Source organism: Mauremys mutica, chromosome 1, assembly GCF_020497125.1.
Source record: "Mauremys mutica isolate MM-2020 ecotype Southern chromosome 1, ASM2049712v1, whole genome shotgun sequence".
Lineage (NCBI taxonomy): Eukaryota > Metazoa > Chordata > Testudines > Geoemydidae > Mauremys > Mauremys mutica.
The window spans coordinates 213,577,364-213,592,343 of NC_059072.1; the positions used below are offsets into that span (position 1 = coordinate 213,577,364).

The following is a 14,980-nucleotide window of genomic DNA, read 5'->3' on the forward strand; positions in this document are numbered from 1 at the left end:
AAAATGGCGGCAGAGCAAAAAAATAAATAAATAAATAAAAATCCCCCACCCCCGATTCCTCCTCCCTCCGCAAGCGCTGGAGGGAGGCCCGGGAGACTCAGGGGAGCACGGGGCCGGGGTGAGTGTGAGTCCAGCCTGGCCCCGAGCAGGCAGGCTCAGGCGCGCTATCTGGAGGGAGAGTACGGGGTGGCCTGCGGGGCCAGGCAGCGGCTGTTCTCCCCACCTGGGCAGCAGGACTCGGGAGCAGCCGCTGCTGCAGCTCCCACTGCCGCGGGGGGAGGAAGCGGCCGCTGGCCAAGCTCGGCAGCTGCGGCTCTGGCGCCCACGAACCCCCCGAGCCCGGGCCTGCTGCGGGGACCCAGCGCGCACGCTGCGCATACCCAGCCCCTGGCCACTCGCGTCTGGGCTGGCTGCCCAGCTGGTGCAATCCTGCGGGCGGCCTCGGAGTGGGGGCAGCAGGCCCCAGCCCCCCGCATCCCGCTCGGGTCCTGCAGGGGAACGAACGGGACTGGGCTGCCGATGCCTCCGCCACGGGATTGCACCAGCTGGGCAGCCAGCCCAGACGCAACTGGCCAGGGGCTGAGCGCAGTGTGCACGCTGCCCCGCAGCAGGACCGGGCTCGGGGGGTTCGGGCCCGGGCACCAAAGCCGCAGCCGCCGAGCGCCACGTGCTTGGCCACTTCCTCTCCCCGCAGCAGTGGGAGCTGCAGCAGCGGCTGCTCCCAAGTCCCCTGCCCAGGTGGGGAGAACAGCCGCCACCTGGCCCCGCGGGCCGCCCCCCTACTCTCCCTTCAGGTACCGAGTCCTGCCTGCTCGGGACCAGGCCAGACTCACACTCACCCCGGCCCCGCACTCCCCTGCATCTCCTGGGCATGGCATGCTTGGAAAGAGGCTGGGATTTGGGGAGGGAGCCAATGGGGCAGTGAGGGGGCGGGGATGGGGGCGAGGATTTGGGGAAGGATCCAATGGGGGAAGGAGGGGGCGGAGTCGGGGCAGGGGAGGGCGCGAGCCCTTCGGGCTCCGGAGCCTTTGCTTGTTTGTCCAGTGTCCTGACCTAACATTGGTCGGGACGCGGGAGAAACAAGCAAATATTGGGACAGTCCCGATAAAATCGGGACGTCTGGTCACCCTACAGGGCGGGCAAGGATCACACTAAATTAATAAGATCTGCATTTTAATTTAATTTTAAATAAATCTTCTGAAACATTTTGAAAACCTTGTTTACTTTACATACAACAGTAGTTTGGTTATATATTATAGACTTATAGAGAGACCATCTAAAATATGTTAAAATGTATTACCGGCACGCGAAGCCTTAAATTAGAGTGTATACATGAAGACTCGGCACACCACTGCTGAAAGGTTGCCAACCCCTGATGTAGTTCATAGTAAACGGTTGCCTGGGTGTTCTTATCTTAGTTGGCTGATACATTCTGTCTTCTTAGCCTACTAACCTATTTGCTTACCTTATTTAGCATAAATGATCTGTTTTCAGCCTAATAATTCATTTACCTCCCTAATTCTATCTTCCAAGGAATAAAGTCTTCCTCCATGCATTACTCACTCATGTTAGGCTAGGCCTCAGCTACAGTGTGGCTGGAAATATCCTGGATAATCTCTCACTTGCTAGTTTGACTTTTTATGAACATTATAAATATGCAGACTGCATGTGAAAAAGAGCCTTTGTGAAGAAACTAATCTATTTAGGAACAAGAAAAAAAAAGATGATTCTGATCTAAATCAGAATTACAGTATATTCCTTAGTGTACACAGAATGACTTTCAGCTCGTTCAGTTTAGGGAAATTACCCAGGAAAGGGTAAGAAAGAAATTTCTCTCTTGTTTTAAGTACCACACTAAACAAGAGACATTTGAAAATGAATACTGTCTTATGTGTTCTGCATTGTCAGCAAGTTTAGAAACAAGTTCCTGCCTTGCCTATTTTCTCCCAGAAACAAGGCACAAAGGATAAGATTACTAAGCAAAGTACTTATGGGATTTTTCCAGTCCACTGAAATTAGCAACTGTAAATATTGAAGTGCATGGAATAACAGCCAGGCAAAAGTTAGACATGGGCATTTCATCTGCTCATCATATAGTAAGTACAGAAAGCCTAAACATTTTCTTTTATGTTTTGTCATGTTTGAAAACTGAATTTAAAAAATGAAAAGATAAAGAGATGCAAAACTTACAATAGTCAAATAAACAAAATAGTCACAACAGATGTTCACAGCTCTTTAAATTCTAAAATAAAACACAAAAGAAGGATCAGCCATATGAAGTGAAAAAAACCCTGAAGCTTTCTAAACAGCTATTTTCCCCCCCAGATCTAAGTGATGTGGGAGTTTCCATGCATGTGTATTTTAAACATACACATTAGCCCTGTCTACACTAGACACATTTACTGTGCCAACTATTGTTTGTTCCAGGTAGAATTTTAACGTATACACACAAAAGCCCTCCAATTGATTTACATGTGTGCTAAATACTGTTTTGAATAGACTATGCTGCAGACTGAAGTATTCTAGTGCCAATGTGGATGCCGTTTAGATAATATAATTCAACTAATCCTCCCACTATAGTTCCACTGTCACCAGCGATCCCTTGGAGTTCGAGGAGAATTGTCTTCCAAGAAACGATAGCCGGCTACTGCTGGCGCAACTGCGGATGGCTAATGAGACCAATTTGGGATCCATACATCTCATCACAGTTAGGGCAGATGTTTCCTCGTAGAAGGGGTGGATTAGGATTGTTGAGTTGGGCTGTGGCACGTTCTTACCTCCTTCCCTGTTTCTCTGTTTTTGTTGGGTCTCCAAATGCTGGGACCCTTGCCACAAGGTACTTCTCCATTTTAATCCATCAAGGGCTTAGGTTTCCCATAAGTTTATGTCAATGTTGCACTTCTTCATATTGGCTTTGAGGATGTCTTTGAAACACATTTTCTGCCCTTCATCTGTTGGCCATGGCTCAGTTGTGAAAAATGTGACCTGCTTCAGGAGCCAATTGTCTGGTATTCAAAGAACGTGACCAGCCCAATTGAGTTGGCGGCTGATGATCATCACTTCAGTGGTGGAAGCTTTGGCTTGGCACATAATGCAGACGTTGGTGCGTCAGTTATCCCACTTGACTCAGAAGATCTTGTAGAGGCACCATTGATGATATCTTTCAAGAGCCCTGAGGTGCCTATTGTACAATACCAAAACCTGGGTCACATACAGGAGAGCAAGGATGACAACAGCCTGGTACACAAGAAGTTTAGTTTTGTTCTTGATGTCATGAAACATTTTCTCAAACATCCGAAAGCTGCACTGCCACATTGGAGGCACTGCTGAACGTCCTTGTCAATGTCAGCTTTCTGTGACAGATCGCTGAGCAATTCCCCTGCAGCTTTCTCCAGGGTCCCTTTATCTTTATTGTGGGAGCAGGATCCTGGTGGTTCAGAGCCTGTTGGTGAAGCACTTTCGTTTTCTTGGTCTGGTGTGAGACACCCAGTTGGTTGTAGGCCTCAGAGAAGATGTCAACTGTTTTTTGAAAACCTTCTGAGTGGGTGCACAGGGCACAGTTGTCTGCATACTGAAGTTCCACAACTGATTTAATAATAGTTTGTGCCTTGGATCGGAGGCAATTGAGGTTTAACAGCTTGCCATCCATTCTGTATTAGATATCAAGTCTGGAGGGGAACTCAGTGATGAGAAGGATGACAGCAAGGAAGATGGAGAAGAGCTCTGGAGCGATGACACAAGCTTGCTTGACTTCTGTCTTGACTAGAAAGGAGTCTGTTTCAGATTCACTGATGACAACCGTCACAGATATGTTGTTGTGGAGGAGTTGGAGGACAGGAACATATTTTGGTGGGCAGACAAATTTGACAAAAATTCTCCACAGAGCCTCATGGCTGATGGAATCAAATATTTTCATGAAGTCAATGAGGTCAACGTACAGAGGTTGATGTTGTTTATTGTACTTTTCCTGAAGATGGCGAGCAGTGAAGAATATGTCGGTGATACCTTGAGATGGTCTAAATCTGCACTGTGATTCTTTGAGGATTTCCTCAGCAAGAAGGAACAGTCTGTCGAGGGGAATTCTGGTGAGGATCTTTCCATAGGTAGACAACAGGGTGATTCCTTGATAGTTCCCACAATCAGAATTGTCTCCTTTCTTGAAAATAGTCAAAATCATGGCATTCCTATGGTTGGCTGTGATTTCTTCTGAATTCCAGATCTTGAAGATTAGGGCGTGAAGCTGGTGAGCCAGTTCTTCTCCTCCTCCTTTGAAGATTTCAGCGGAAATTCCGCCAAGTTCAAGTGCCTTATTTTTATTCATCTGTTTGATGGTTTTTCTTACCTCAACAAGTGTGGGTGGTTCCAGGATCGTCCTGCATGGGATATTGAGGGATTAAGTCAAAGATGCTTTCATCAACATCGAAGTCACAATTCAGGAGATCTTCAAAGCATTCCTTCCATCATACAATGACCGATTTGTTGTTCCACAGTAGCCTTCTGAAGTCTCCCAGAAGGCACTGCATCTAGTAGTTCTGCATTGAACTGTGGGCTAAGCACCAACTATTAGTTTATAAATTGAGCTTGGACTCACTTTTTGTGACATACTTGTACAGTAAATCCATGGTAGGCCCATATCTTGAATACTGTGTGCAGATGTGGGCACCCCATCTCAAAAAAAGATATATTGGGATTGGAAAAAGTTCCAAAAAGGGCAACAAAAATGGTTAGGGTATGAACAGCTTCCATATGATATTAATAACATCGGGACTTCTCAGCTTGGAAAAGAGACGAGTAAGGAGGGATATGATAGAGGTCTATAAAATCATGACTGGTGTGGAGAAAGTGAATAAGGAAGTGTTATTTACTCCTCATAAACACAAGAACGAGGGGTCACCAAGTGAAATTAATAGGCAGCAGGTTTCAAACAAACAAAAAAAGTATTTCTTCACACAACACACAGTCAACATATGGAACTCTTTGCCAGAGGATGTTGTGAAGGCCAACACTCTAACAGGGTTCAAAAAGGAACTAGATAAATTCATTGAGAATAGGTCCATCAATGGCTATTAGTCAGGATGGGCAAGGATGGTGTCTGGAGCCTCTATTTGCTAGAAGCTGGGAATGGGCGACAGGACATGGATCACTCAATGATTACCTGTTCTGTTCATTCCCGCTGGAGCATCTGGCATTGGCCACTGTCAGAAAACATACTAGGCTAGATGGACCTTTGGTCTGACCCAGTATGACCATTCTTATGCACTTAGCACAGTGGGGCCTGTAGGCACTAACACAATACAATCAACTGCCATTGTTTAGAAAATAGATACCTCAAATAGGGGCAAATCTGCAAGAGTTCTGCAAGTGTGGACTCAAACACTTGTGCTTAAACTGATGCAATACAAGCAGTTCAATTACAGACTTCCATCCTCTAGTATAGAGAAGCTCATTCATTTAAAAAGAGAAGCAAGCTTACTATGGGTTACTGGTACGATGTCTGAAAGTTAAAATGCTAAAAGCATCATATCTATTTAGACTAATCACCCATTATCCAAAGTCTTGCAGCATTTTGAATTTTGAACTATCTCAACCTGATAGGACTGACTCTCTTTCTTCCAACATGTGTAATTCTACGACAGTGTGCTTGGGTGGCTGTGGCAATGAGCCACTTCCCTTGCCACAGTCATTATGGATGGAAAATAACTGACAGCACACCTTGGTCATTACCATTGTGTCCAAAGGGGGCCAACAGTTCTAGCAGGGCTGTGAAAGTACAAGAGGGGGAAAAAAATGGGCACACTATTTAAATGACATCTTAAAAATATTTACCTGCCGTAGCATGGAGGAGGAATGTACTTTAGGTACCCCCCCACACACACACACACACACAGTGTACCCCTGCCATCCTCTCTTAGCCCTTAGTCAATAAAGAGAAATGACCCATTTTGGCTGAAGCTTAAACTTGAAAATAAAGTGCCTAGCTTCATGAAGATATGTAATTTGTGTTTGTTTCCAGTTTTAGACAGTCAAGTACAATGCTACAAAAGTCACTAGAATTGCAGAAATGGTATCATGCGGCAAGTTTTTTTAATTATTGAGTGCCAAAGCAGTTCTTCCCATTTTTGCATCAAGGTATAGTTTAAATGATTTTTCCATACACTTCCAACACTGTGGGATAAAGCACTGCAGCTGCCATTAAAAACAATATCCTCTTTACAGAAAAAGAGTTTCCATTTACATTTCACTTCCTTTTGTTTGAAATAATTGTTGAAGTTTAGTACAATACACGTTTTCTCTCCGAATATAAAACATGCAGACAGACAATGTAAGACAAACCATTTACAGAGGACAATCCAAGCTGCTACAATGTCACAGAACTTTAAAAAAAAAATTCTAATATACTACTTAAAATTAGCTTTAAAAGATCAGAGTCAGTAAAGTGTTTTACACCCACTGAAGTCACTTGATAAATTTAACACTGCAGTGAAATTAATGTAATAAGTCATTAAACTTGAAAGTCTGTCTCAAACATGGGGAAGAGACATATTTGTAGATACTATGAAAACTATAGTCATGGTTTGAGAAAATTGAATCACAAGTGAAAAGCTTTTCACAGTGTCTGTCACCTTACATCAATTTCCACAAAATGTAAGCTTTCATTTAAAAAAATTTACCTATCTAGCCCTATGATTTGCAAAGAAAGTCTCCCAACTGGAAACCAAAAGTAGACTCATGTAGTGTTGCCTTTACTAAATCTCCAAACTACTTCATTGCCTCTGTTGTTGCTGCTCACAGCTTTGCCAAGCAACAGCACAATGACATTAGCAAGACCAGTCAGTTTCATGGCTGTTATTCAGTAAGGAATGAACAACAATTCTGTCCATTTCAGCTGTAGCTAGGGAAGAGGCAGAAGACAGCCACAAGAATTAGCCACAAGGATTAAAAAAAAAAAAATAGACCGGGGCAATAGCAGAGACCTCTTTTCCCTCTCACTCCTTGCAGCAGTCCAGAGTCTTGAGGATCAGGAATAGGGAAAGGAGAAACCAAAAACTCCCTCTCCCCTTCAGCAAGTAGCTAGAAGCTGAAACATCTACAATCCAAAAGGTTGATATGAAAGCTAGAGACTCCAAGCAGAGTCAGTGAACAGCACCCTGGTAAAAATCCCAGCACCACCCCTTTACCAGCAAGCAGTTGGGGAGGTGCAAGGAGGCTGAACTTCTCAGCAGGGCTTTCCCTCTGGATCATGCTGGTACTGGCCCCCCACAAGCCCCATCCGATACCTAGCAGCTGGTGGGTAGACATATTTTTGAGTCGTGATAACAGTACTAAAGTTTTTCAGCCAAAGAGGATCCCTTCTTCAGGTGTTAAATTGTCTGACTGAGATATGGCTAAGACGATGAATGTTACAGAAGAGGCGGTTGAAATTTTATCTAAGTTAAGGATTTAGACATAGAATAAAGTTAACATAAGCTGAGACCTGAAATTAGACTATAGAACTCATTGCCACAGAGTCCAAGAGCTTAGCAAGATTTAAAAAAGGATTATGCATTTCTATATAGATAACAGATATCCAGCATTACAACAACAGGAAATAACATCCCACACCCTCCAAACTCATAAAAAATCCTAACAAACCAAGAGTTTGGAAGGGATATAAATCCTCATGCTATAGGGCACAAGGCCAAACTCTAATGGCTGGGGTTAAGAAACTTTCCCCATGACAGTTTATTCTTGGATTGTATGTAGCATGATTTCACTGACAAGAAAAAGGTGCATTTGATTCTGACCACTGCTGGAGAAGCTATACTGAAATAGATTGATCATTAGCCTAAAAATGTTACAGGATTTCCAATTAAATAGTTTACCAATCTCTTATTTAAATACTGTTATTTAATACAGAAACCTTAATTTGCTAATTCGGATCTTTTAGAACAATTCACCAAACAAATGTACAACACTTCACACAAATCTGTCTACGGCAAAACTGCATCATCCAAGAGCAACTAACAGATTAACAAGACCCCTTTTCCCATCCCACCCAAGTATGCTAGAGAAATCTCATTTTATGTCAAAAGTATTTTTCCATAGTTTAGAAAGAGGCAGCATTATTATTAGTAGAACCATAGCACCCAGAAACCCTAGTCATAGACCAGGCCCCCACTGTGTTAGGTGATGTATAAACATGGAACAAAGTCAGTCCCTGCCTGATATTACAAGTGTATACCCAATCATATTTATAGCTCCATCTAGAATTATAAATACTTTACAAGCTGCACAACAACAAAAAAATCACATATCTACCCTTGAAACAGTCACCCCTACCATGAAACACCACAAATCAACACTACCATAGCTTAAAGCAGGACATGAACGCTTAAGTAAACCAAAAATCAGTAGGATTTTAGGCAGTTAGCATGCAGTTCTCTAAATTCCAATTTGAAAATACTACACATTTTGATTTTATGGGAGGAATTTACAATTTTGATTAGTAACTCAATATTGCTGATTGCTACAGCACTACAGAGAATTTAATTAGCAGCACCATCAATAGTCAACTGCAAAGGGGGAAGGACCAAACACACTTCATACACTGGAAACAGAGTTTTGTTTAACAAGACCCATTAGCACATAGTAAAGGGTAAACAGTGAAATAACTGGGTATTGTTAGATTAGATTTGAAAAGGTTAAATAGTTACCAACATTTGAACTTGAACAAAAATAGCTGGCAGGGACAGCAATGTTAGACATTAGGTCATTCAATCCACCCTTTTGCCAGTGCTCTATTGTTCTCTACAGCTACACCACTTTTTCAAGGGGTTTATTTGGAATTTAAGGGGCAACATGGAAGAAGGCACAGAGATGGCTGCGGGAGGCCAAAGAAAGAGACTGCAGAAAGACTAAACTAGGAGCAGACAGCATCCTGGAAGCCTTGGTTGGATAGTATTTCATTAAAGAGGGTGTGATTACAAGCAGAAAAGCAGTAGAGAAGTGAAAAAGAACAAAGCAGAGAATCTGAGCTTTGGCTAAGAAAAAAGTCAAGTCCTTGACGAGTCATACACCAACAGAGTGAAGGAAACAGAAGCCAGACTGCAGGAGGTCAAAACATTCATTACCAGCCCCTGGACCTTTGCACATCTCAATTAATCAAAAGCACCATTTCCAACTGTTGCCTAATTTCCTTGCTTCAAACAAACTCCATCCTTATGGAGAGAACAAATTTGTAATGTTGTGCTCACTTAGTTCTGCTCTCTCATCTCCTTGTCTCAATCCTTTTGTTCAGCCAATCTCAATCCTCCTTTCCCCCTCCAGCTTCTTGTTAAATATGTCTCCCCTCACCTCCCCCTCCTGCCCTGGGGGTTCTCAGATCCATTTTTCCCCCAGTCAGACTGGGTCTCTGCATCTGATCTCAGTTTCCATCCACCTACAGCTCCCAGCCCCACCTTCCCTGCCTCCCTCATTTCCCTTTTCACTCCCAGTCCCCAATCTCCTTGCCCAGCCAGCCCCAGTATCTCCCCCGCCCCTCAACCTCAACTCCCAGCCCCCAGCCCTCGCCCTGGCAGTCTCCAGTCCTTGAACCAATCAGCTCTCCCCACCAGTCTGGCTCTTATCCCCTCTGTATTTGAATCTGACAGCTTCCTCCTTCAATTTGCATGATCCCATCAGGATGCCAGTGAGAGTACAGAATAATATGTTCAGATGCCAAGATCCAGACCTGTCATGGCCTGCAGCAGCCCTGAGCTGCAGTTACAGGAAAAGTTCTGCTCAGAAGCATGCCTAGTGTGGACAGAATCTTCAGGGAATTTAGCTAAAAATCTCAGAAATGCCTACTAAGCATATGCTAACTGCAATTTTTCAAAGGCTTATAACTTGGTCAAATTTGTGTGGTTAACAGGGACAGCTAGAGGCAGATTTCTAACAAAGGCCAATTACAAGCCAAATTTCAAGTCCCCAATCCAAAGCATGAGAGTAGTTGAGCTTTCCAAACAAGAGGTCACTATAATATTTTAACATGGGCAGAACAACATATTCTTTCCTAGCCTTTCCTAGAACCAGACTAACACGGCTACCCCTCTGATACTTTCCTAGCCTTGTTAAATTAAAAAACAAAACAAAGTTTTTTTAAAAAAATACAACCTGAGGCTGGAACCCAGGATGGAAAATTTCCACCCAAACAGTTAAAGTTCAGCAAAGTTATAAGCAACTGAAAACAGGGTCTTATAATGGGGAAGTGTCAGCCAACCTCTACAGGGGGATCCATCCACCATATGTATATCTATAGCTACACACACATTACATACACACTTCTAACTTTCCTCATTAATCTCCAGCCACAGTCATTGGGTTTCACTCTTCCCTTAGATTCCCTCTACCTTCCAGATAACCAGCTGCCTAAAACTGAATGCAGTACTAAAACTACAGTGACAGACCCAAACACTGGGATCCCCATTTAAAAAAAAAAAAAAACAATCCATAGTTATGTCAATCCAAGGCAGGGCCACCATCTACAAAACAGCTCAGTCACAAACACCCAACATCAGATGACTGTGCGGGTGAGGGGGGAGAAGAGCTGAAAGGATCTTTTTTTCTCACCTCCCAAAAAAGAGAATTGCTGAACACAGAATGCGAGCAAGAGCAGCTCCCTCCCCCACATCTGTCACACCCTGCTGCTGCTGCTGCCTTGAAAACAGACACCCCCTTTGTTGATTTTCAGCAGCACAATGGGCCAGAACAGAAATCAGACAAGAAACCATCATAACACTCCCCCGGACAGCCAGCACTGCAAGCTGCCTCCCCCAACACACCATACACAGGCTCTCTCAACTAACCGCGGCCTCACAGCAAACTTTCCCAAGCACCCAACCCCATGAAAGGAGAGAAGAAACGCAGGCAGCGCCAACTCCGAACTTTCGGGGCGCCAGAGGAAGGACTTGGAAGAGTTGCTAAGCAAGAAGCCACCCCCGGGGCACCGCCTGCCACTCCTCGCCCCCCGTCCCCCCGCGGCACCGCCTGCCACCCCCCCGCACTCCCCCCGGGGCACCGCCTGCCGCCCCCCGGACCCCGCACCCCGCCGGGGCACCGCCTGCCGCTCCTCGCCCCCCGTCCCCCCGCGGCACCGCCTGCCACCCCCCGCACCCCCCCCCGCGGCACCGCCTGCCGCCCCCCGGACCCCGCACCCCGCCGGGGCACCGCCTGCCGCTCCCCGGACCCCGCACCCCGCCGGGGCACCGCCTGCCGCTCCCCGGACCCCGCACCCCGCCGCGGCACCGCCTGCCGCTCCCCGGACCCCGCCGCGGCACCGCCTGCCGCTCCCCGGACCCCGCACCCCGCCGGGGCACCGCCTGCCGCTCCCCGGACCCTGCCCAGGTGCCCCATGTCACCCCCCAGCTCGCCCGCCACACACCCCCGGCGCCCCCCAAGTGCACCCGCCAACGGGCAGCCCAGGGCACAGACCTCGCGCCGCGCGCCTCTCTCCGCTCCGGGAGCGGCGCACGATCCTCCCCGCTCCCGCCAGGTGCAGGGTAGTAAATCGCTCTCCGTAGTGATGTGCTATTTACAGTGTAGTGCGCATGTGCAGGTGAACTGCGCGTGCTCAGTACATCTGTTGAAGCCACTGCCCTTCACCCTGCCCTTGTTAGCCGTGGGATTCTGCGGGCTGCTTTTGACGGGGGCTAAAAAGTGGCCGAGGGGCGAGTCGGAGCAGGGGGGTGGCCGGGGTCTGAGCAGGGGGCGGAAATTGACCGGGGGGAGGGGCGGTCAAGCAGCTGGAGGCAGCATTAGGGGAGGGGCTAAAGGGCAAAATCAGGAATGGGGGGAGGAGGCGGAGTTAAGCCCGGGGTGAGGCGCGGGCAGTGGGTGTCAGGGGGCAAAACCCGGCACAGGCAGGGGCACAGGGGTAGCAGTTACCCCAGTGGCACTGAGACACCAGTGCTTTGCAAACTAGTTTGTTGGGGGGGGGGGCGAGGACCTTTTTTTATTTGAGCAAAGTAGCTTTTTTGTATACTAGCTGTATACTATAGTGCAAGAAATTGCTACCTGTAGGCATTTGCTACATCAGGTAGCAGTTTACTACAATACCACCGTCTTACAATCCATTCCATATCAATAACTGCTACCAGTAGCACATTGGTACATGGAGCAATTGTATTACAATACAGGTCTGTAGCATCTTAGGCACATTTAACATGTGCGATTTCAGCTTTACGCAGTTGGCAAAAACAAGAAAAAAACCAAAAAAAAGAGAAAATTTAAATACTGTTTCTGTAGTGCAGGTGATTCCGCCCACCATTACACTCAATGTAATTTTGATTATACGCGATTTTCACTTTAGGCGCTGACTGCAGAACTTAACCGCAGCATAAGATGAGACAGACCTGTACTCCCTGCCGCAAACCCCGCAGACAAGCTCGCTGCTCCCGACGCTCCCAGGATGGCCCGCGCTGGTGCTGCCTCTGCGCAAGCACCGCGGTTCCCCAGCTCCAGCTGCCAGGGACTGGGGTGGTGGTGAGGGAGCTGTGGGTGGGAGCTCCGCGGGGGGGGGGGGTGCTGCGTACTGACAGGGCTGGACTGACTGACTGCTCCGCCTCCTGCACACACCAACCCCCTTTATTCCTGGACTCAGCCCCCATCTGACCCTCTAGGACCTGCTGTGTCTCTTCTTAGGGCACTTTCCCCCTCAGACTAGAGCCACAGAGAGGGAGTGATCGCTTTGTGAAAAAGGTTCACCCTGGTGTAATAAGGTGGTTTTGTATTTTACCATCTTTCTATGTGAGTTCATGCCAGAGGGCCTGGCTTGTCTCCTTTCACCCACATAGTTGTCATTGGGGCATTTAGTGCACTGGAGGAGGTACAACACCTGTAGTGGTAGGCATATGTGGGACCTGTGGATCCCAAGAGGTGCTTACTCCATAGCTGAGCTTTCAATACCTGCCCTCCAAGGAAACCTCCAAAACACCAACAAAAGGTGAGCCTGGGAACTTAAATCCATAATTCTGGTAGACACCAAAAACCATGTGCTTGGCAGGGACACTGGTTTTATGGCTCATTATAACAATTTGTAACACACCACACTGCCTGATACCCTTAATTGCCCTTTTCAGTCCCTTTATGCATAACAATCTAACCTTCAATTGCCCACTTTATTTCAAGTGATCACCTCCAAGATGCCTTATCCATTTTGTCCAAACTTGGATTTAGCTCAGACACTCTGATCTCCTTTCACAGACCGGAGGAAGAGCTCTATGCAGCTCAAAAGCTTGTATGTTCCACCAACAGAAGCTGTCTCTGTCCTACCCTGTAACGCAGCTACCACAAAATCGCTAACAAAGATAAGAATGTAACTTTTACTGACAACAGTTCTTTTAATAAAAAGATAACAAAAAGAGAATGCAATCTTTACTTTTAATATATCTATAAAACAATATAAAAACAGCATAATTCCATTACAAAACAAAACAAGGGGACAAAGTTAAGGTCAAGTGCAGGATGTAACTCAGATGAGGTGATCGGTTATGTCAATGGGGAATTGGCTGTGTCTCTTAACTTCATTTCCACATTTTTTACCTTTCCGGGTTTTTTGCTTATTTGTTTGTTTTTAATTTCCCAAAGGTGCAGAATTTTTGGCATGTTCACACTTACGGTCTGGCAGAAATATTTCTTAGGATTCAATCTTAAGATCACACATCCTCTCTTAAAATTCCACATAAAAACAAAGACCTTTTCTTTTGAGGGAAAAGATCTGCAGTCTAAAATTGTATGTAACTATAATTTTTAGTCCTTGAAACTTGCAAATGTACATTAGCTCAGTTTTGCTCAGCACTTCTAGCAATCTTCATTTTTGATGCTATAATTTTGTAAGGGTTTGCAGAAGAAGAACGGACCAGCTCAAGGAGTTGGTTGTGGATAGAAAGCCTTTCACCTCTAGATACCTCTGATCCAAATGCACTGATGTCTGTTGCTCAGTGGTCTATTTGAAATGGATTGAGGGTCTTTGTCCATCTTCTAGTGCAGTGGTTTTCAACCTGTGATCTGCTGACGCACCTCCATCTGATATTTTGTAGGGGTCCACAAGTGAAAAAAGTTTGAAAACCACTGTCCCAGTGAATACGTTTTTTAAAAAATACCTCTCGTCAGCTGGCAACTTTGCTATCAGAGAGATTGAGGCCTGAATGATAGGGAGACTGAACTAAGGGTATGTCTACATTACGGGATTATTCCGATGTTACAGAAACCGGTTTTTTAAAACAGATTGTATAAAGTCGAGTGCATGCGGCCACACTAAGCACATTAATTCAGCGGTGTGCGTCCATGTACCGAGGATAGCGTCGATTTCCAGAGCGTTGCACTGTGGGTAGCTATCCTGTAGCTATCCCATAGTTCCCGCAGTCTCCTCCGCCCATTGGAATTCTGGGTTGTGATCCCAATGCATGATGGGGCAAAAACAGTGTGATTCTGGGTAAATGTCGTCACTCAATCCTTCCTCCGTGAAAGCAACGGGAGGCAATCATTTTGCACCCTTTTTCCCTGGATTGCCCTGGCAGACGCCATAGCATGGCAACCATGGAGCCCGTTTAGCCTTTTGTCACTGTCACCTTATGTGTACTGAATGCTGCTGACAGACGCGGTACTGCAGTGCTACACAGCAGCATTCATTCGCCTTTGCAAGGTAGCAGAGACGGTTACCAGCCCTATATCACCGTCTGCAATTGGAAACTGGCGATGACAGTTATCAATCCTTTTGTACTCTCTGCAATTGGAAATTGGCGATGACGGTTATCAATCCTTTTGTACTGTCTGCAATTGGAAATTGGCAATGATGGTTATCAATCCTTTTGTACCGTTTGCTGCTGTTATGGGTGCTCCTGGCTGGCCTCGGTAAGGTCGGCCGGGGGCACATGGACAAAACTGGGAATGACTCCCCAGGTCATTCCCTTCTTTATGTTTTGTCTAAAAATAGAGTCAGTCCTGCCTAGAATATGGGGCAAGT

The 14,980-nt window shown here is 46.0% G+C and overlaps 1 protein-coding gene across 4 annotated transcripts in view; it reads right to left on the reverse strand.

Moving 5' to 3' along the window:
- Window positions 1-14,980, reverse strand: part of PRRG1 (proline rich and Gla domain 1) — a 106,376-nt gene that overhangs the window by 35,039 nt on the left and 56,357 nt on the right. Inside the window, exon 1 of one of the 4 annotated variants that reach the window (XM_045018068.1) lies at window positions 11,449-11,597. The exons of 1 other annotated variant lie outside the window; for it this stretch is intronic. The gene's annotated coding sequence lies outside the window, so the exon portion shown is untranslated. Of the gene's footprint in view, window positions 1-9,233; window positions 9,256-11,448; window positions 11,598-14,980 lie in introns of those variants that run through there. 2 more of the 4 variants (XM_045018880.1, XM_045021045.1) reach the window with 2 other exon arrangements.